Source organism: Cervus canadensis, chromosome X (assembly GCF_019320065.1).
Source record: "Cervus canadensis isolate Bull #8, Minnesota chromosome X, ASM1932006v1, whole genome shotgun sequence".
NCBI classification, from domain to species: Eukaryota; Metazoa; Chordata; class Mammalia; order Artiodactyla; family Cervidae; genus Cervus; species Cervus canadensis.
This window is the reverse complement of record NC_057419.1, coordinates 58,755,170-58,776,697: the sequence shown is the minus strand read 5'-3', so window position 1 is coordinate 58,776,697 and position 21,528 is coordinate 58,755,170. Positions and strand designations below refer to the sequence as shown.

The 21,528-nt window shown below is 39.0% G+C and overlaps 1 protein-coding gene and 1 pseudogene across 2 annotated transcripts in view; one reads left to right on the top strand and one right to left on the bottom strand.

Annotated features, from left to right (window-relative positions):
* ZC3H12B (zinc finger CCCH-type containing 12B) overlaps positions 1-21,528 on the top strand; it is a 562,987-nt gene that overhangs the window by 115,620 nt on the left and 425,839 nt on the right. The window lies entirely within an intron of this gene.
* Positions 14,825-15,885, bottom strand: LOC122435573 (annotated as a pseudogene).

Below are 21,528 nucleotides of genomic sequence, written 5' to 3'. Positions count from 1 at the left end.
AGACCCAGAGGGATCGGGTGGAACGGGAGGTGGGAGGGGGGATCGGGATGGGGAACACATGTAAACCCATGGCTGATTCATGTCAATGTATGGCAAAAACTACCACAATATTGTAAAGTAATTAGCCTCCAACTAATAAAAATAAAAAATAAAAAAAATAAAAAATAAACAAGATTGACAAACTTCTGCCAAGTCTCACCAAGAAAAAAAGGGAGAAGACCCAAATAAAATGAATGGAAAAAAAGACATAACAACTAATACCACAGGAAGAAAAAAAACAAGAAACTACTATGAATAATTATATGCCAACAAATTTGATAACCTAGACAAAATGAACAAAGTTCTAGAAACATACAGTCCACAAAGATTGGATCAAGAAGGAATAATATAATTTGAACAGACTGATCACTAAAAGTGAAATGGAATCTATAATTTAAAAGCTCCCTACAAATAAAAGTACATGACCAGATGGCTTCACAGGTGAGTTTTATAAAACATACAAAGAATAAATTAGAGCAATCCTCAAACTCTTCCAAAAAACTGAAGAGAAGAGAACACTCCCAGAGACATTCTGTGAAGCAGCCATCACCCTGATACCAAAACCAGAAGATACCACACACATACACACACAATTACAGGGCAATATATTAGATAAATATAGGTGCCAAAATTCACAAAATATTGGAAATTCAAGTCCAACATCACATGAAAAGGGTCATGCACCATAACCAAATGGGACTCATCCAAAGTTCACAAGAATGGATCAATAAACACAAATCAATTAATATGGCATACTACATAAACAAAAGACAAAACCACACAAACCTCTCAATAGATACAGAAAAAGCATTAGACAAAATTCAACATCTATTCATGATAAAAGCTCTTACCAAAGTGAGTATAGAGGGAATATATATCAAGATAAGGAAAGCTATTTATGACAAACCCACTGCCAATATAATAATGATGCAATGCCTAAAATCTTCATGCTAAAATCTGGAACAAGACAAGAATGCCTACTCTTGCCTCTTCTATCCAACATAGTATTGGAAGTCCTAGCCACAGTGATGAGACGAGAAAAATAAATAAAAGTTATCCAAATTGGAAGGGAAGAGGTAAAATTGTCAATATATGCAGATGATATGATAGTATATATATATAAAAATCCTAAGGACTCCACACAATACTAACAGAACTGATAAATAAATTCAGCAAGATAGCAGGATATAAGATTAACATACAGAAATCACTTGCATTTCTTTACACCAACAATGAAATATCAGAAAGGGAATGTAAAAAACAAAACAAAACAAAAAGCAAAAAGCTTTTAAATTTGCACTTCCCTAAATAGAAAACTTAGGAATAAGCCTGACCAAATGGGTGAAAGAATTATATACTGAGAACTATAAAACATTAATAAAATAAGTTGAAGATGACTCAAATTCAATGCTCTCTGACAACCTAGATTGGTGGAATGGGGTGCGAGGTGAGAGGGAAATTCAAGAGGGAGGGGGCCATATGTATACCTATGGCTGATTCATGTTGATATATGGCAGAAGCCAACACAATATTTTAATTATCTTCCAAATAAAACTAAATAAATTTAAAAAAGAACATATCCCATGCTCCTGAATTGGAAGAATTTATACTGTTAAAATGGCTATACTACCCAAAGCAATCTACAGATTTAATGTAATCTCTATCAAATTACTCATGGCGTTTTTCACAGAACTAGAATAAATAATCCTAACCATCATATAGAACCATAAAAGGCCCAGAATTAACAAAGCCCTCCTGAAGAAAAAGAACAAAGCAGGACACATAACCCTCCCAGACATCAAAAATACTGCAAAGCTAAAGTAATCAAAAACAAACATATGGATCAATGAAACAGAAGAGAGAGCCCAGGAAACAGACATATGGATCAATGGAACAAAACTGAGAGCCCAGAAATCAACCCACACACCGAAGGTCAACTAATCATCAACAAAGGAGGCAAGCATATACAATGGGGAAAAAATCTCTTCAACAAGTGGTGTTGGGAAAATTGGATAGCCCCATGTAAATCAATGAAGTTAGAACACAGTCTCTCACCATACACAGAAGTAAACTCGAAATGGCTTAAAGACCTAAACATAAGACATGCCACCATAAAACTCCTAGAAGAGAACATAGGCAAAATATCCTCTGACATAATTCATACCAATGTTTTTTTGGTCAGTTTCCAAAGGCAAAATAAATAAAAAGCAACAACAAAAGAGCAAATGAGACCTAATCAAACTTATAAGCTTTTGCACAACAAAGGAAACCATAAACATAACAACAAGACAACCTACAGAATGGGAAAAAGGATTTACAAATGATGCAACTGACAAGGGCTCAATTTCCAAAATATACAAACAGTTCACACAACTCAACACCAAGGAAACAAACAACCCTATCCAGAAATGGACATAAGACCTAGACTTTTCTCCAAAGAAAACACAGATGGCTGATAGACATATGAAAAGATGCTCAACATTGCTAATTATTGGAGAAATGCAGATCAAAACTACAATGGGGGATCACCTCTCACCAGTCAGAATGGCCATCATTAAAAATTCTACAAATAACAGATGCTCAAGAGTGTGTGTAGAAAAGGGGGCACTGTTTGTGGGGATGTAAATTGGTGCAGCCACTGTGGAGTTCCCTTAAAGAAACTAAAATTTGAGCTACCATATGATCTGGCAATCTCACTCCTGAGCATATATACAGAGAAAACTCTAACTAAAAAGATACACGCACCCTAATATTCAGAGCAGAACTATTAGCAATAGCCAAGACATGGAAACAGGATAAATTTCCATTGATAGATGAATAGATAATGATGAAGTAGTACATAAATACAATGGAATACTTATTGTTCAATCGCCCAGTTGTGTATGATTTTTATGACCACATGGACTGAAGCACCATAAAAAAAAAAAAATGAAATAATGCCATTTGCAGCAACATGGATGGACTTAGAGATTATCATACTATGTGAAGTAAGTCAGAAAGAGAAAGACAAATACCATATGATATCATTTATACGTGCAACCTAAAATATGACACAAATGAGCATATCTGTGAAACAAATATAGAATCATGGACAAAGATAAAGACTAGACTGGTAGTTGCCAAGGGAGGGGGGGTTTGGGAGTGGGATGGAGTGGTTATTTGGGGTCAGCAAATGTAAGCTTTTATAGATAGAATGGATAAGCAACAAGGTTCTATGCTATAGCACAGAAAACTGTGTTAAATATCCAATGATAAACCATAGTCAGAAGGCTTTAGCATAACAAAATCCTTTATATAGCCTTTATGATGTAGCATAACCAAGGCTTTAGCATAGTCAATGAAGTAGAAGTGAATTTTTTTTTTCAGTTCCCTTGCTTTTTCTATGATCCAGTGGATGTTGACAATTCTGGTTCCTCTACCATTTCTTTTCTTTTTTTTTTTCTAATTAATTTTAATTGGAGGCTAATTACAATATTTTTTTTTCGCCATACATTGACGTGAATCAGCCATGGGTATACATGTGTTCCCCCATCCCAAAACCCCCTCCCACCTCCCTTCCCATCCCATCCCTCTGGGTCGTCCCAGTGCACTGGCTTTGAGTGCCCTGTTTCATGCATTGAACTTGGACTAGTCATCTATTTCACATATATAGGTTTCAATGCTATTCACTCAAATCATCCTGTCCTTGCCTTCTCCAAAAGAGTCCAAAAGTCTGTTCTTTATATCTGTGTCTCTTTTGCTGTCTTGCCCAGTCATCTATTTCACATATATAGGTTTCAGTGCTATTCACTCAAATCATCCTGTCCTTGCCTTCTCCAAAAGAGTCCAAAAGTCTGTTCTTTATATCTGTGTCTCTTTTGCTGTCTTGCCCATAGGATTGATGTTACCATCATTATAAATTCCATATATATGTGCTAATATACTGTATTGGTGTTCTTCTTTCTGACTGACTTCACTCTATAATAGGCTCCAGTTTCATCCACCTCATTAGAACTGGCTCAAACGTGTTTTTTTTTTTTAATAGTTGAGTAATATTCCATTATGTATATGTACCACAGCTTTCTTATCCATTCGTCTGCTGATGGGCATCTAGGTTGCTTCCATGTTCTAGCTAGTATAAACAGTGCTGCAATGAACATTAGGATAATTGTGTCTCTTTCAATTCTGTTTTTCTTGGTGTGTATGCCCAGCAGTGGGATTGGTGGGTCATATGGCAGTTCTATTTACAGGTTTTTAAGGAATCTCCACACTGTTCTCCATAGTGGCTGTACTAGTTTGCATTCCCACCAACAGTGTAAGGGGGTTCCCTTTTCTCTGCACCTTCTCCAGCATTTGTTGTTTGCAGACTTTTGGATAGCAGTCATTATGACCAGCGTGTGATGGTACCTCATTGTGGTTTTGATTTGCATTTCTCTGGTAATGAGTGATGTTGAGCATCTTTTCATGTGTTTGTTAGCCATCTGTATGTCTTCTTTGGAGAAATGTCTGTTTAGTTCTTTGGCCCATTTTTTTGATTTGGTTGTTTATTTTACTGGTATTGCTGCTGCATGAGCTGCTTGTATGTTTTGGAGATTAATTCTTTGTCAGTTGTTTCATTTGCTATTATTTTCTCCCATTTTGAAGGCTGTCCTTTCACCTTGCTTACAGTTTCCTTCGTTGTGCAAAAGTTTTTAAGTTTAATTAGGCCCCATTTGTTTATTTTTGCTTTTATTTCCATTACTCTGGGAGGTGGGTTATAGAGGATCCTGCTGTGATTTATGTCAGAGAGTGTTTTGCCTATGTTTTCCTCTAGGAGTTTTGTAGTTTCTCGTCTTGCATTTAGATCTTTAATCCATTTTGAGTCTGTTTTTGTGTATGGTGTTAGAAAGTGTTCTAGTTTCTTTCTGTTACAGGTGGTTGACCAGTTTTCCCAGCACCACTTCTTAAAGAGATTGTATTTCTCCATTGTATATTTTTGCCTCCTTTGTCAAAGATAAGGTATACATATGTCTGTGGACTCATTTCTGGGCTTTCTATTTTGTTCCACTGATCTATATTTCTGTCTTTGTGCCAGTACCATACTGTCTTCATGACTGTAGCTTTGTAGTAGAGCCTTAAGTCAGGCAAGTTGATTCCTCCAGTTTGATTCTTCTTTCTCAAGATTGCTTTGGCTATTCGAGTTTTTTTTTTTTTTTTGGTGTGTATGTGTGTGTGTTTCTACACAAATTGTGAAGTTATTTGTTCTAGTTTTGTGAAAAAATACCATTGGTAGCTTGTTATGGATTGCATTGAATCTATAGATTGCTTTGGGGTCGTATACTCATTTTCACTATATTGATTCTTCTGATCCATGAACATGTTATATCTCTCCATATATTTGTGTCATCTTTGATTGCTTTCATCAGTGTTTTATAGTTTTCTATACATAAGTCTTTTTTTTTTTAGATAAATTTATTCCTAAGTATTTTAATCTTTTTGTTGCAATGGTGAATGGGATTGTTTCCTTAATTTCTCTTTCTGTTTTCTCATTGTTAGTGTATAGGAATGCAAGGGATTTCTGTATATTAATTTTATCCAGCTTGTGTATCTAGAAGTTCTCAGTTCATGTACTGCTGGAGCCTAGCCTGAAGGATTTTGAGCATTAACTTGTTTGCATGTGAAATGAGGGAAATTGTCCTGTAGTTTAAAGACGCTTTGGCATTGCCTTTCTTGGAGATTGATTTCCCCAATTATGTATTTGCAAGTATAAATGCCATACATGAACTTGGCTGGGATGTTAGTTGGAGGTTAGAAATTTGTCATTCCTTTTTGTTTTGAAAGCATTTCCCATTCTGGGATCTATTTGTCAACATAAAAACACTAGTGATGATTGTGAGCTAATGGGCTGTTTGTGAGCTTAACTCCTCTAGGTGTCACCTAGTGTCATTTCAGTTCTTTCACGTGTGTAAGTTTCTCCCTCCAGGTGTCTAAAACTGCTATGGATGCCTGGAAAATAAGTGGCTAGCTCTCATATATGGTCCTTGTATGAGCAAGTTTTCAGTTAAATAAGTGGATTTCCTTATGGGACTGCTACACTGTGTGAAGACTTGCCTCCACCACTCTTGCAGGTTTCTCAGTTGCCTGAGAAAGCTATTGCTGACCAGGAGGAGTTATCATCTTCAGAGTAGAAAACTCTCATGTGATGTTTTCACTGTATGGTAATAAGTCCTATTAAAGTAGTCAGTTCAACAGGCCAGCCTCCTACCTAATCACCCAGTCCAAACCTACTCACTGTCTTTCAATTGAGTAGAATCATCCCAGTGTCTCTCAACTAAGGTAACCCATTTAGTGCCTTTCAACTGAGCAAAATCTCCCCAGTGCCTCTCAGCAAGGAGAATCTACTACTCACAGCTATGAGTTTGCCAACCACTTAGAATCATCCACTTCCAAGACCCAGGAGAGAATTACCTAGATGCATCTGGACTCACTAAAGAGGCAGATGGCTCCAAGGGGCCTCTGCTGGTACCAGAGTTCTGGATTCTTATATGTTTAGGCAAAGAAGTGACATCTACTCTGGTTTCCTTGGTGGTCACCAAAACTAACAGAAGAAAAATGCACAGTTGTGAGTTAAGTTTTATTCAGGGAACTTATTGAGGATGGCAGTCCAGGAGACCACCTGTCAGATGTCTCTGTGGAACTGCTCTGAAGAGGTAAGGCAGGAGACAAGATACGTAGGACTCTTGCTGGGACAAAAATATAGACAAACCTCAAAAGATTACTGCTAATCACAAAGAGCAAACGTCTCAAATTAATGATTTTAGTGCTTTTCTATGTCTGGAAAGATGCAAGAACCTGGATACACTGAAATTATTTCTTAGATAAGTATGCTAACTATCTAGAACTGGAATCCAAATACAGAATACTTCCTGTTTCTTCTTCATCCCAAATTTCTTTCAGAATGCACTGTTGGTGGGCTAATGGCTTTATCCTTGTAGAACTGGAAAGATGGGTGACATTCTTTGTTTATGGAAATGACAGGCAATATTCTTTGTTTCCATTTTGTTCCTTCTACTGACTTAGGACTTTGTTTATTTTTCTATTTCCTTTAGATGCAAGGTTAAATTGTGTATTTAAGGTTTTTTTTTCTTTTTATTTCTTGAGGTAGGCTTTTATTACTATATATTCCCTTTATTTCCTGAGGTAGGCTTGTATTACTATGTATTCCATTCTTAGTACCATGGATTTTATATAATGTATTTTAATTTTCATTTGTCTTCAGATTTTTTTTTTATTTCTCTTTTGATATTTTGCATGACCCATTAGTTGTTCAGTAGCCTATTGGTCCGTCTCCACATTTTTATGCCTTTTCCAGATTTCTTCTTGTAGCTGATTTCTAGTTTCATACCACTGGGATTGGAAATGATTGATATGATTTTAATTTTCTAAATATAATGAGACTTGTTTTGAGTCCCAATATATGGTATATCCTTGAGAAAGACCCATGTTCATTTGAGAAGAATATTCTGCTACATGTGGATGAAATGTTTTATTCTGATCTCTCAAATACATCTGGCTTAATGTGTAATTTAAGGTCATTGTTTCCTTATTAAATTTCTGCCTGGATGATGCAAAAAGGGTGTTAAAGTACCCTACTATTATTGTGTTGTTATCAATTTCTCCTTTGGGGTCTGTTAATAAATGCTTAATATATTTTGTTGCTTCTGTGTTCAGTCAATTCACTCACTCAGTCGTGTCTGACTCTTTGAGACCCCGTGGACTGGGGCATGCCAGGCTTCCCTGTCCATCACTAACTACTGGAGCTTGCTGAAACTCATATCCATCGAGTCAGTGATGCCATCCAACCATCTAAACCTCTGTTGACTCTTTCTCTTCCTGCTTTCAATCTGTCTCAGCATCAAGGTCTTTTCCAATGACTCAGTTCTTGGAAAAAGTTTTGTAGCTTCAGCTTCAGCATCAAATCTTTCAATGAGTATTCAGGACTGATTTCCTTTTGGATTGACTAGTTTCATCTCCTTGCAGTCCAAGGAACTCTTAAGAATCTTCTCCAACACCACAGTTCAAAACCATCAATTCTTTCGTGCTCAGCTTTCTTTATCATCCAACTCTCACATCCATACATGACTATTGGAAAAAACAGTAGTCTTTGACTAGACAGACCTTTGTTGGCAAAGTAATGTCTCTGCTTTTTAATATGCTGTCTATCTTGGTCATATGTTTTCTTCCAAGGAGCAAGCATCTTTTAATTTCATGACTGCAGTCATCATCTGCAGTGATTTTTGGAGCCCAAGAAAATAAAGTTTGTCACTGTTTCGATTGTTTCCGCATATGTTTGCCATGAAGTGATGGCACCAGATACCATGATCTGAATTTTTTGGATGCTGATTTTTAAGCCAGTTTTTTCACTCTCTTTTTTGATTTTCATCAAGAGGCTCTTTAGTTTCTCTTCACTTTCTGCCATAAGAGTGATGTCATCTGCATATCTGAGGTTATTGATATTTCCCCCAGCAATCTTGATTCCAGCTTGTGCTTCATCCAGCCCAACATTTCTCATGAGGCACTCTGCATATAAGTTAAATAAGCAGGGTGACAGTATATAGCCATGATGTACTCCTTTCTCAATTTGGAACCAGCCCATTGTTCCATGTACAATTCTAACTTTTCCTTTTTGACCTGCCTACAGATTTCTCAGGAGGCAAGTATGGTGGTCTGATATTCTCATCTCTTTAAGAATTTTCCATGGTTTGCTGTGATTCACACAGTCTAAGGCTTTGACATAGTCAATAAAGCATAAGCAGACATTTTTCTGGAACTCTCTTGTTTTTTCCATGACCCACCAGATGTTGGCAATTTGATCTCTGGTTCCTCTGCCTTTTCTAAATCCAGCTTGAACACCTTAAATTTCTCGGTACACGTACTGTTGAAGCTTTGCTTGGAGAACTTTGAGCATTATTTTGTTAGCATGTGAGGTGAGTGCAATTGTGTGGTAATTTGAACATTTTTTGGCATTGCCTTTCTTTGGGATTGGAATGAAAACTGACCTTGTCTAGTCTTGTGGCCACTGCTGAGTTTTCCAAATTTGCTGGCATGTTGCTGCAGCACTTTCACAGCACTTTTAGGATTTGAACTAGCTCAGCTGGAATTCCATCCTTTTCACTAGATTTGTTCATAATGATGCTTCCTAAGGCCCACTTAACTTTGCATTCTAGGATGTCTGGCACTAGGTGAGTGATCACACCAACACTGGTCATCTGGGTCATTAATATCTTTTTTTTTTTTTGTATAGTTCTGTGTATTCTTGTCACCTCTTCTTAATATCTTCTGCTTCTGTTAGGTCCATACCTAACAGATGTCCTTTATTGTGTCCATCTCTGCATGCAATGTTCTCTTGGTATCTCTAATCTTCTTGAGATCTGTAGTCTTTCCCATTCTATTATTTTCCTCTGTTTCTTTGCATTGATCACTGAGGAAGGCTTTCTTATCTCTCCTTGCTAGTCTTTGGAACTCTGCATTCAGATGAGTATATTTTTCCTTTTCTCATTTGCCTTTTGCTTCTCTTCTTTTCTCAGCTATATGTAAGGCCTCCTCAGACAACCAGTTTGCCTTTTGCATTTCTTTTTCTTAGGGATGATCTTGATCACTGCCTCCTGTACAATGCCATGAGCCTCCACCCATAGTTCTTCAGCACTCTGTCTATGAGTTCCAATCCCTTGAGTCTATTTGTCACTTGCACTGCATAATTGTAAAGGATTTGATTTAAGACATACCTGAATGGTCTAGTTGTTTTTCCTACTTTATTCAATTTAAGTCTGGATTTTGCAATAGGGAGGTCATGATCTGAGTCACATTTGGCTCCCAGTCTTTATTATTATTATTATTATTTTTGCTGACTTTATAGAACTTCTCCATCTTCAGCTTTAAAGAATACAATCAATCTAATTTCGGTATTGAACAGCTGATGAAGTCCATGTGTACAGTTCTCTCCTGTGTTATTGGAAGAGGTTGTTCCAATAACACCCTTCTTATAACCTTCAATACACCCTTCAATAACACAGTATCTCTTCTGTGTAAGGTACATATATATTAATAAATGTTAGATCTTCTTGATGAATTCTCTCTTTTATCATTTTATACTGTCTGTACTTCTTGCTTTTTTTTTTTTTTTTGGTTTTAAGTCTATGAGTATGATTAGACCCACGTTCTTTGTTTGCCTTTCAATTGGACTAGATTCTTCCATCCCTTCTTTTTTAGCCTGTTTCTCTTTAGAGCTGAGATGATTCTTCCAGATGTAATATATAGTTGTCTTGCTTTTTAATCCATCCAGCCACTCTGTGTCTTTTGATTGGTCAACTCAATTCATTTACATTTAGTGAGATTATTGATAAATGAGAATGTCATCCTGCCATTTTTTAAATTAATTTATTTATTTTAATTGGAGGCTAATTACTTTACAATAGTGTGGTGGTTTTTGCCATACATTGACATGAGTCAGCCATGGGTGTACATGTGTTCCCCATGCTGAGCCCCTACCCCCTTCCCTCCCCATCTTGTCCCTCTGGGTCATCCCAATGCACCAGCCCTGAGCACCTTGTCTCATGCATTGGACCTAGACTGGTGATCTGTTTCACATATGATAATATACATGTTTCAATGCTATTCTCTCAAATCATCCCACCCTCGCCCTCTCCCACAGAGTCCAAAAGACTATTCTATACATCTGTGTCTCTTTTGCTGTCTTGCACATAGGGTTATCATTGCCATCTTTCTAAATTCCACATATATGCATTAGTATACTGTATTGGTGTTTTTCTTTCTGGCTTACTTCACTCTGTATAATAGGCTCCAGTTTCATCCACCTCATTAGAACTCATTCAAATGTATTCTTTTTAATGGCTGAGTAATATTCACTATAAAAATGAAAATTAAAGGAGTAATAAAGAACTTAAAATAAAAAAATGAAAAAGATTAAAAAATGATAATATTAAAAATATATCTAGAAATTTCTCTGGAGCTGTTGAGGGCAGTGTGGATTCAGTTCAGTTTCAGATAGCTCCTTATTCCAGCTTATACTTCTTCTCAAGGTCTGTAGGCCCCTTCCAATGCTTAGTCAATGCTAACTACAGGGTTTTAATCTGTTGCACCTGTCACTTCCAGAGTGGTTCCCTCTTCTTTCTTTATTTTGGCTTCCTCTGTTTCCAAGTCTCTTCAACGTCTAATTTTTGCCCTGACATGAGGGGGTGAAGATGGTCTTTTATTTAGACTCACTTGTTCAGTTGTGCTGTGGGGAGAGAGAAACACTGCAAACAAATATCACTGGCACGTGTGGGGAGTGCTTGCAATGTATGGACCACATCTGTTTGCCTCAGCTCACGGCAGTGTGTGCTTTCCCAATCTACACTGCTCAGGTTCCAGGTTGCTCTGCAGAGGAACTGTCCAAGGTGGGCCCTGGGTTTTGTGGTCTTACCCGGTCTAAGCTGCCCAGGTTCAGGTTCTTGGGTATTCCACAAAGGCACAGACTCGGTTGGGCATGAGTTTTGTGCCCTTCCCAGGTCCGAGGAACTCAGACAACCAGGTGCTTAGTGAGCATACTGTCCCAGGTGGGCTGTGCATCTTAGTCACCTCCCCAGTCCCGGCCCCTCGGTTTCCCAGGTGCACCACAAGAGCACTGACTCAGGTGTGCCTTCAGGTGTCTTTTCTGGGGACCTGACCTCTGGCTGGGACCCTCCTGGCAGATGTCAACCGTCTAGGATCCCAGGAAGACTTGACTAGCAACTGGGAGCCTGCTCACAGTTTGGTGGAGGACTCATCTCCAGGGCCATGATTGCCCCTTGCCTTCCAGCTCTGCCTGCCTCTCTATCTTCGGCATGGGGATGGGCCAGTCCCCAGCTGGCTAGCTCCCCTTTGGTATTGGCTCAATCCTTTCTTCTGTGAGTGAGCCAGGCTGCACCTTTATGTTGGAGCATTTCACGGAAAAGTTTTTTCTCTCTCTCTGGCTATCCCACAGTTTGGGCTGCTGTCTCTCATTAGCTCCCTCAGATTGTCCTCAGGGCATTCAGGCCCATTCCTTACTCTAAGCAGGCAATCTGCGCCTCCCTGCTCAGGCCCTGCTCTCTGGTGGCAGACAGGAGCATCTGAGCTACATTTACACTGGATGTTGTGGTTAGGCGCATATTCTGTTTTTTTTTTTTTTCTTCCTCCTGGTTTATGTTGCCCTCTGAGATTCCAAAACTCCCCACAGACCTGCCAGTGAGAGGATTTCTTGCTGTTTGGAAACTTCTCCTTCATGACTCCCTCCTTAGGACTGGGCTCTGTCCCTAACTCTTTTGTCTCTCTTTTTGTCTTTTATATTTTGTCCTACCTCCTTTTGAAGAGAATGGGCTGACTTTCTGGGTGCCTGGTGTCCTCTGCCAGGGTTCTGAAGTTGTTTTGTCGAAGTTGCTCAGCGTTCAAATGCTATTTTGATTAATTTGTGGGGGAGAAAGTGGTCTCCCTGTCCTCTTCCTCCGCCATCTTAGGACGCCTCCTCCATAGTCCTTTTTTGACTGATAGCATCTTTTTCTTTATTTGCCTCCATGAGTTCTATCCTAATCTTTCAATTTTATGTTTTTGTTATCTCAAATTATCCTTTATTTGTTGTTTTTTTTTTTTTTTTGCCAAATTGAAGTAGCTATAGTCATTTTTTCTGCTTCCCCCCCTTTTCATCTTTATGCTATAGTAAGTTAACAAAATATTTGGATACAGAGTTGCATTTTTGTGTTTATGTCTGTTTATCATCTTACTCAAAGTTTTCTGTAATTTTCATTTTTGTTTCTCGTGGAGGAACTTCTTTCAACATTTCTTATAATTAAATTCTAGTGTTGATGAGCTCTCCCAGCTTTTGTTTGTCTGAGGATGCCTTTATTTCTCTTTTATATCTGAATGGTAACTTTGCTTGATTGAGTATTCTTTGCTGATGGTTTTCTCTTTCAGTATTTTGAGAGTGCCATTCCACTCTATCCTAGCTTGTAGAGTTTCTGCTAAGAAATCTATTTATAACCTAATGGGATTTTCTTTGTAGTTTGACATACTTTTTCTCCCCCTGGCTTCCTTGTATATATATATATATATATATATATATATATATATGTGTGTGTGTGTGTGTGTGTGTGTGTGTGTGTGTGTGTGTGTATATAGAATTATATTGACTCTTTGCAATATAATGTTTCTTGAGAAAGTTTTTTTTTTTTTTTCTTTTTGCATCGAAGGCCTAATTATAGGTCTTCTCTTAGCTTCATGGACTTATGTATCCAGTTCCTTCCCAGGTTTGGGAAGTTCTCAGGTATTGTTTCTTTAAATAAGCCTTCTGTTCCTTTCTCCCTTTTTTCTTCTTCTGGAATATTTATTACCTTATTGTTGCCCTTCCTCTGTGATTCATATAGCTCTTGTAGAATATCCTTTTTAAAGAAAAAAATATTCTATTTTCTTACTACCTGTATCATTTCTAAATATCTCTATCAGAACTCAGTAATTTTTTCCTTTCATGTCTGCTTTTTTCCCAGTGCTTTCCAATGCATTCTTTATCTCATTTATTGAGTTCTTCAGGTTCAGAACTTGTTTGATTCCTTCTTAAAGTTCCCAACTCTTTGATGAAGTATTATTTCTATTCATTAACTTTAATCCTAAACTCAGTGAGTTCATTGAAGTTATTTTTACTTTTAGGTTAAAAGAAATTTTTATTAAAATTGTATTAAAGGTTAGAAGAGATTTATACAAAATTCAGAAATACTTTATAAAACAACTGCCAATCTTTCTCCATTTTTTTTAATGCAGATTTGGAAATTTTGCAGTGAAATAAGGTCAACAAATTATTTCTTTTAGAAAGCATCAATCACAATGCTAATTTTAGGCAAAATAATCTTTAAAATTTAAATCTTTGCATGCAAGTGATTGAGCTCTCAAATACCCATGTTCTTTATCCCGGTGACAAAGTAATAGGAAAATTACATTAAACCGATTTACTGAGGAAATAATGAATTCTGCAATTGAGTAATAAAGTATTCTGTAAATAAATAATAAATTATTCTGTAATCTTCTCGAATTCACTCAAATTTTTAAATTATTTTCAAAAGCAATACCCTTAGGTACGGCCAATCATACTATGTATGCAAAATGAATGTTAATCAAACTAACATTCAAAAAATTACAAATATTGTTGCAAAGAGGCACCTTTTGTAAGATACATTAAAGATGTCATCATTACACTGAAGGCTTCTGGTACAGGCTGTAAACTCTACACAGGAGAATTATAATTCATCCCATTTAGAACAAATTTAAAATATGATGGCACATACAAAAGTGACCCATAATTTTGGTGCTTTTTAAGAGGTACATCCTGTAATTTAACAAAGACTGGCTTTAAATTTTCAGTTCAAAAGCAGTTATTTTCCAAAAGGATGACTGCACAACTGATGCCATTGCAGAGAGCAGAATCTGAACCAACTTGAAAGGCGTGTGGCTCAATGAAGACAGAAACAGTAACTGATTTACCTCAACTATTAGGAAACAAAATCAATGTCAAAGTATCTGAAATCATAAAAATTCAATGCTTTACAAATTTTCCCCATGAGCTATGGAAGCTTTTCACATGTAGTCTCTAGTAAAACAAATGCATTCTATCATTCCAAGTTGTACTTATAAATCCCATGATTATTGGTGCTGAAAATAGACCAGTTATGTCTCAAACAGCACAGAGTGATAGCAATTACATGTTTCGTGAAAATCTTTGGTGAGAATGCAATCCTGCAGAAGTGTCCTTATTTTGTTTTCCTCCTCATAATACCATTAGAATCTTCCAAGTAATTTTCAAAAGAGAAACCACAAGTCCATAATGAAGGATCAGCAGGCCATCCTGCATTGCTGCATCACCTATTACATGTTATGTTTCCTTTAGAGTTTGATACACTCTAACAAGTGATCACCACAGATGATATCTACCTGACAAGATGAATCAAGACCCATTTTTCTTCTGAGGAATTTTTCTACATGTCCAATAATTGCTTCTCATGAAATTCAGACAAACTTCTTTTCCAGTGTCTTAAAGTTTCCCGTGCCTTCATCAACACCAATAAACTCTAGTAATAAAGACATCAAGTTCAAGTGGAATAGCAAATATTGATTCTAAGAATTTTTAAGTTTTTCTTTTGCTTGAAGGGACTGGCTGTGGAACAGCAGCTTTAGGTACTTCTAGACCCCTTTCTTTATAGAAATCATGCATTTGCTTTTTTCTCTTAGATTGATCACTAATTTGTACACTATGTCTTGTAACCCTTGATCCAACCTTATGTGGTAAAGCGGTTGTGTCTAGTGTACTACTATGTTGCATTTTGGACATCTGTTGCTATAGCAAAAGTATCTTTAATGCAGCTTTTACAAAATGTATGAAGACATTTTGTAATGGTAATTGCATTTATTAAGTAACCTTTGCAAATGGAACACAAGATGTACGGGGCTGGCTCAGAGAGATTAATCAGGTGCTCCTCCTCCTTCTGAGAGTCTGATTGGCCCCACTTCAGCTTCAGCAAGAAGTGATTCATCTCTCCCTCCTGTTCTTCCTTCTCGAGGTCCTCATCCTCTTTCAATTCCTCATCGTCATCCTTTAAGCATCCCCTCAAGCAGCCTGGGCTGCACCCAGGCTGCAGCTCAAACAGTGAACTGGGAGTCTGAGCAGCCTGAAGCCACTGTCTTGGGCAGGAGCAGCAGGCTCTCCTCATTCACTTTGGGTTCCGGGGTGAGGGCAGGAGGGGAGATGGAAGGCAGAGGCAGCATGGCTGTGGCTCCCTGGGCCATGGCAGTGCCCTCACTGTCTGAAACTACTGTGGGGATCCCTTCCATGCCAAAAGTAGAGCCATCAAATTTCTTAATGACAGCTATTTTAAATTATGAAAGTTGGATCATCATATTTTGTTGATAACTTACCAAGAACAATGTCAGATTCATGATCTCCAAAGAAGATTTAGCTTTGGGACCAGGGACCAGGCTTGATCACTCAAGAGCTTTTATGTAGCAGAGTTTTATTAAAGTATAAAAAGGGATGGAGAAAGCTTCTGACATAGACATCAGAAGGGGGTTAGGAGTGCCCCCTTCACTAGACTTAGCAAGGAAGTCATATACTTTTTAAATTGGTTATTACAATAAATCAAAAAAATGTCTCAAGGTTGTAAAGATCTTACTAGACCCACTCCTAGAATTTACATTTTAAGATGATAGGATTAGAACTAAAAATAGAAGTATCTTACCAGACCCACTCCCATAATATACATTTTAAGATAACAGGATTAGTCAGAAGGTTTCAAGAAGGAGAAACTCTCCTCAAGCAGGATACATTGTTGTTATATAATCCTTACCAAGGAACATAGAGGAAAAAAAAAGTCATTTCCTCCTTGAGAACTCCATACCCTTATCTCCTCTTTGAAAGCCCCAAACCCTTTCTCCTCCTCTAGGACCCCAGACTTCTTATCCACCTACCTAGAAATGGACTCTCTCATCCATCCTCCCCCCCCCCTTTTTTTTCTTTTAGGAGAATTATATTGCCAGGAGAAAGGGGTGTCATTTTTGTTCCATAACTACTTCCTGCTGTTGAGGGGCATCGTCCTTAAATTATTGAGGCAACATATTATTCTAACCCTCATATTGAGGGTCTCTGATCCAGGACCCTGAACTTTACATAATCGCTGGAGGAGGCTGTGGCACTCATAGGAGCTTGGACAACCACTTGCCACTTAAAAGCTTTCAGAAGTTTAGAAACAAACTGCATTATACAATTGCAGATGTAAGGCAAAATAGACATTAAACCAAGTTAAAACATAATCAATATTAAAAGTCACATTATGTCCATAGTTAAGGTACGAAGTGTTACACCAATTCATTTTAGGATTGCTAGATGTCATCAGATTAGAGAGGCATCACACGTGATTATTGTTGGTGAAGATATTGACAGAGTTGAAGAAAGTCTTTTCCTTGAAATGGAGAAACCCACCATGGAAGCCTTCAACTGATGAAGAGGGGAGTGCACAGCAGACCCAGCAATTAGACCGATTATGGAGGCTGGGTCAGGGGTCACCTCCTGAAGTTCTCGTAATGTTTGTTGAAAAGCTGATAGTTGAGTCACATAGTTAATTCTAAGGCTTCGGGATCTATGACAATGTCTATGCACAAAAACAGTCTGCCATAGAGACAGCCCCTTTTTTTAGGGGCAGTTCAAGCCCTCATTAAAGCTATGGGTAAAACTTTAAACCAACTGTCTTGTGTTTCCTGAGATAGCTTATGCAGATGCCTCTTATTAATGTCATTAGCCTTTTCAACTTTCCTGAGGATTTGGGTCTCCAGGAACAGTGATATTCTATTCCTAGAACTTTTGATACCCCTTGAGTTACAGTAGCTTTAAAGACAGAACCATTGTCATTCTGAACTTTAGTGTTTAAGATCCCACTTACATCAGTCAGTACAGTAAGATTTTGCCCATTAGTAAACTTATGAGCTTTAGGCATTAGCAAAACAATAGTAGTGTTTTGCTGAGGGTTCCTGGGGTTCCTCAGTGTTATTAGGATGGGAGATTGTGTGGGGACCCCTGGGCACCTTCAGTCCCAATTGTCTAGAGTCTGACCCCTGGGGCCTACACCTTGGAGGGCAATCTCTTCTCCAGTATGGTCGTTTGTAGACCAGACATGAAGCCAGGAGCAGCTTAGATGCCTGAAGGCAATTCTGCTTGAGATGTCCCTCCTTTTCACACTAATAACAAGTCCATTCGTTTTCACCTGGGTCCCTCTGGATATTTTTCTCAGGCTGTTTCAGAGTGGATCTAACAGCCTTTGTTGGGGCTTCAGTCTTTTGCCTAGTTCTTTTTTTTCCCTCCTATTTTCCTCCTCATAGTCTCTACCATAATATACCATCTGAGCCAGCTACAACAGTTTTTCTAAAGACTCATTTGGTCCAAATGCCTGTTTTCACAACTTATGGTGGATATCTGGAGCTGAGTGAGTGAGAAATCTATCTTATAAGGTCATTTCTCCCTCTGTAATTTTGAGATCAATGTCAGTAAACTTGTAGAGAGCTTCCTGTAGTCTATCTAAGAATTTACCAGGAGTTTCCTTCTCTCCCTGTTCTATGTCAGCCAACTTAGCATAGTCTTAGGTCTCAGCATGCGCTTGCTTGAGCCCAAGAATACATCCAGCAAAGTGGCTCTGTTATGGGAACTGTTTGGCTCCCAGTAGAGAGGAAATGGCTATTCCATGTTCCCTCTCTCCCCTTGTCTCACGTTCAAGCCATTCATCTCCAAAAGTAGTAGCTTTCCCCAAAACTCGAGTTTTTGAGTCAGGAGTCAGCATCTGTCCCAAGACATGTATTACATCTCTCCAAGTAAGCTCATAAAGTAAAATTAGCCCTGTAAAGGCTTCTATGTACTTTTTGGTCCTCTAAATAGCCTCCCAGATCTCTCTTACCACTGGGTAAGAAAAGGGCTTATGGATTTTTATAGATTGGTTATTTTTCCCAGTGGGGGCCTCCTGAAGAGGCAGTAAATTGTGTGTCTATTCCTTAGCCCCTCTAGCTACCTTTCATATATGTCCCTGGGGATAAATTAGAGAAGCCTGCTTTTTCTCATCCTCATCCTCTTTTTCATCCTCTGTCTCATTCTCTTCTCTATCTTGTGTTTACCCTTAGTTTTGGTTGTCTGCACCTCCTCTACTTTGGCTGTCTGAGTTCCTATTGAAATCAAAGTGGGGCTGCATTGGAACTGGGGCTGTTTAAACTTCTATTGAGACTGAGGCAACCCTTCCTGGTGGGGTTCCTTGACCCTCAGCCTGTTCAGTTTTTTGCCACAGATACAGAGGCAGAGGCAGAGTAAGAGGACAGGAGGGAACTGAAGGCTTTACAGCCAAATCTGTATCCTTAGGACACAGGTCTGGCATGCCTCGCAGAGAGATAAAGAGCAATACATATGTCACTTCTACCCATTTCTCTTGTTTCTACAGAACTGGTCTAATTGTAAAACAGTATTATAATTGAGACCCTTCAACAAGCCAGTATTCCTTGTCTTCCAAAGGATACCATGACCATTCAGTATCACAGAAGATCAGGCATGTCTTTTTTAAATTTGGGAGATCAAACCTATCCCAGTTTATTAAAATACGTTTTAAAGGAGTGGTTCTGGAACTGTTAACTCCTATCTGTAAGAGAGAAAAAAAGTGGCATCCACAGCCGCGGCTTCTTTTCCATCGGAGGCATCCCTCCCTGCTCTAGATGGGAGTGTAGACAAACTTTCCTTCCCTGGTTGGGCTTAGTCTGTCCCTTACTGACTTAGGTGTCTTACTTGTCCCTCCTGGTTCTACCAATGAGGTGGGGTGGAGATGCACCAGGGGTAGACCTGATGGCATCTAAAATTGATTTAGTTTCATACCAACAAGACCTTTGTTTGATTTGCCTTTTTCCTCTGATGCTACCTGGGGTGGAGCACAGTAACTTTCCTGGAATGTTTCCCAAGTTAGGATTACTCGGGGAAGCATCCCTCTTACATGTGCCTGTGTACTTTCCTGAGTATAGTCCTGAAAGTGAAAGTGAAAATTTCTCAGTCATGTCCGATCCTTTGCAACCCTGTGGACTATACAGTCCATGGAATTCTCTAGGCCAACACTGGAGTGGATAGCCTTTCCCTTCTCCAGGTGATCTTCCCAACCCAGGGATCAAACCCAGGTCTACCACATTGCAGACGGATTTTTTACCAGCTGAGCCACCAGGGAAACCCAAACCACAGTAGAAATGCTGAGTCATAAAGGGATGAACAGCAACCAAGATGTCCCTTCTGAGTGTCACCACACCAGTATAGCAAAAAAAGGTCATGGAGGGTTGGCCAGTGAGGAAAGAGTGATTTTTGTCCTCAAGCTACTAAGACCAATCCTTCCAGTTCAATTCCACAGATTCCACAGGATAGACTATCTAAGGAGTTGAGACAAAAGCTACCAGAGAGCCCCCTCTGGTCCATTAAGAGATAGTGCTACCAAAGGAAGAAGCATATTGTAATTGCCATCTATCCACATCCTGCAATTCCTGATCTGTGTCCTCAGAAAGCTCATGGTCATTCAGCAGCACTTCTATCCATATAGATGGGAGGTACAACCATGAAAAAGACTCACTTTCAGGTCGCTGGCCCCTGAGCCAGGCAGCTAAGAGAGATGTTTCTAGATCTAGAGCTCTGCCTCTCTCCCAAATGTGCTCTTGTAACTTTCAGCTCCTAGCAAGGCTAGGTGCTTCCATACTTGGAGTCTAAGTGAAAGTACATAGTAATAGCATGGATATGCAGATGACACCGCCCTTATGGCAGAAAGTGAAGAAGAACTAAGAAGCGTCTTGATGAAAGTGAAAGATGACAGTGAAGAAGTTGGCTTAAAGCTTAACATTCAGAAAACTAAGATAATGGTATCTGGTCCCATCACCTCATGGGAAATAGATGGGGAGACAGTGGAAACAGTGTCAGACTTTATTTTTTGGGGCTCCAAAATCACTGCAGATGGTGACAGCAGCCATGAAATTAAAAGACGCTTACTCCTTGGAAGGAAAGTTATGACCAACCTAGATAGCATATTAAAAAGCAGAGACATTACTTTGCCAACAAAGGTCTGTCTGATCAAGGCTATGGTTTTTCCAGTGGTCATGTATGGATTTGAGAGTTGGACTGTGAAGAAAGCTGAATACCAAAAAATTGATGCTTTTGAACTGTGGTGTTGGATGAGACTCTTGAGAGTCCCTTGGACTGCAAGGAGATCCAACCAGTCCATCCTGAAGGAGATCAGTCCTGGGTGTTCATTGGAAGGACTGATGCTGAAGCTGAAACTCCAATATTTTGGCCACCTCATGTGAAAAGTTGATTCATTGGAAAAGATCCTGATGCTGGGAGGGATTGGGGGCAGGATGAGAAGGGGCTGACAGAGGATGAGATGGCTGGATGGCATCACCAACTCGATGGGCATAGGTTTGGGTTGACTCCGGGAGTTGGTGATGGACAGGGAGGCCTGGCGTGCTGAGATTCATGGAGTCACAAACAGTTGGAAACGACTGAGCGACTGAACTGAACTGAACTGAACAGCATGGATCACAAGTCCCTTGAAAGTCTGTGATCTGACAGATTAAGTTAGTATTCTAATTCCCCACGCAATTATGAAATGGTCAAAGAGACCAGGCAAAGATGACTAAGAAAGGATAGTTCGGTACACATGCTTCACCCATTTCTGGCCGCTCCCCTCGCAGGGACCTTGGATGTCTCTTGGTATTGGCAGGTCCGTATAAACTCTCAATAAGGCCCCCCTCTTGGGGCTGCCTTCGGTCATTACAAGGCACCATGAAACCTCAGAGCAGGGCTCATCATTTGCTTTGCACAGGGCATGTCTTTCATTCACACAAGCAGACTGGAGAGAGTAAAGTAAAGCAGAAAATGTGTATACTGAGACAGCAGAGAGGCTAGAGCTCTTAGTGTTTATTGCCCTG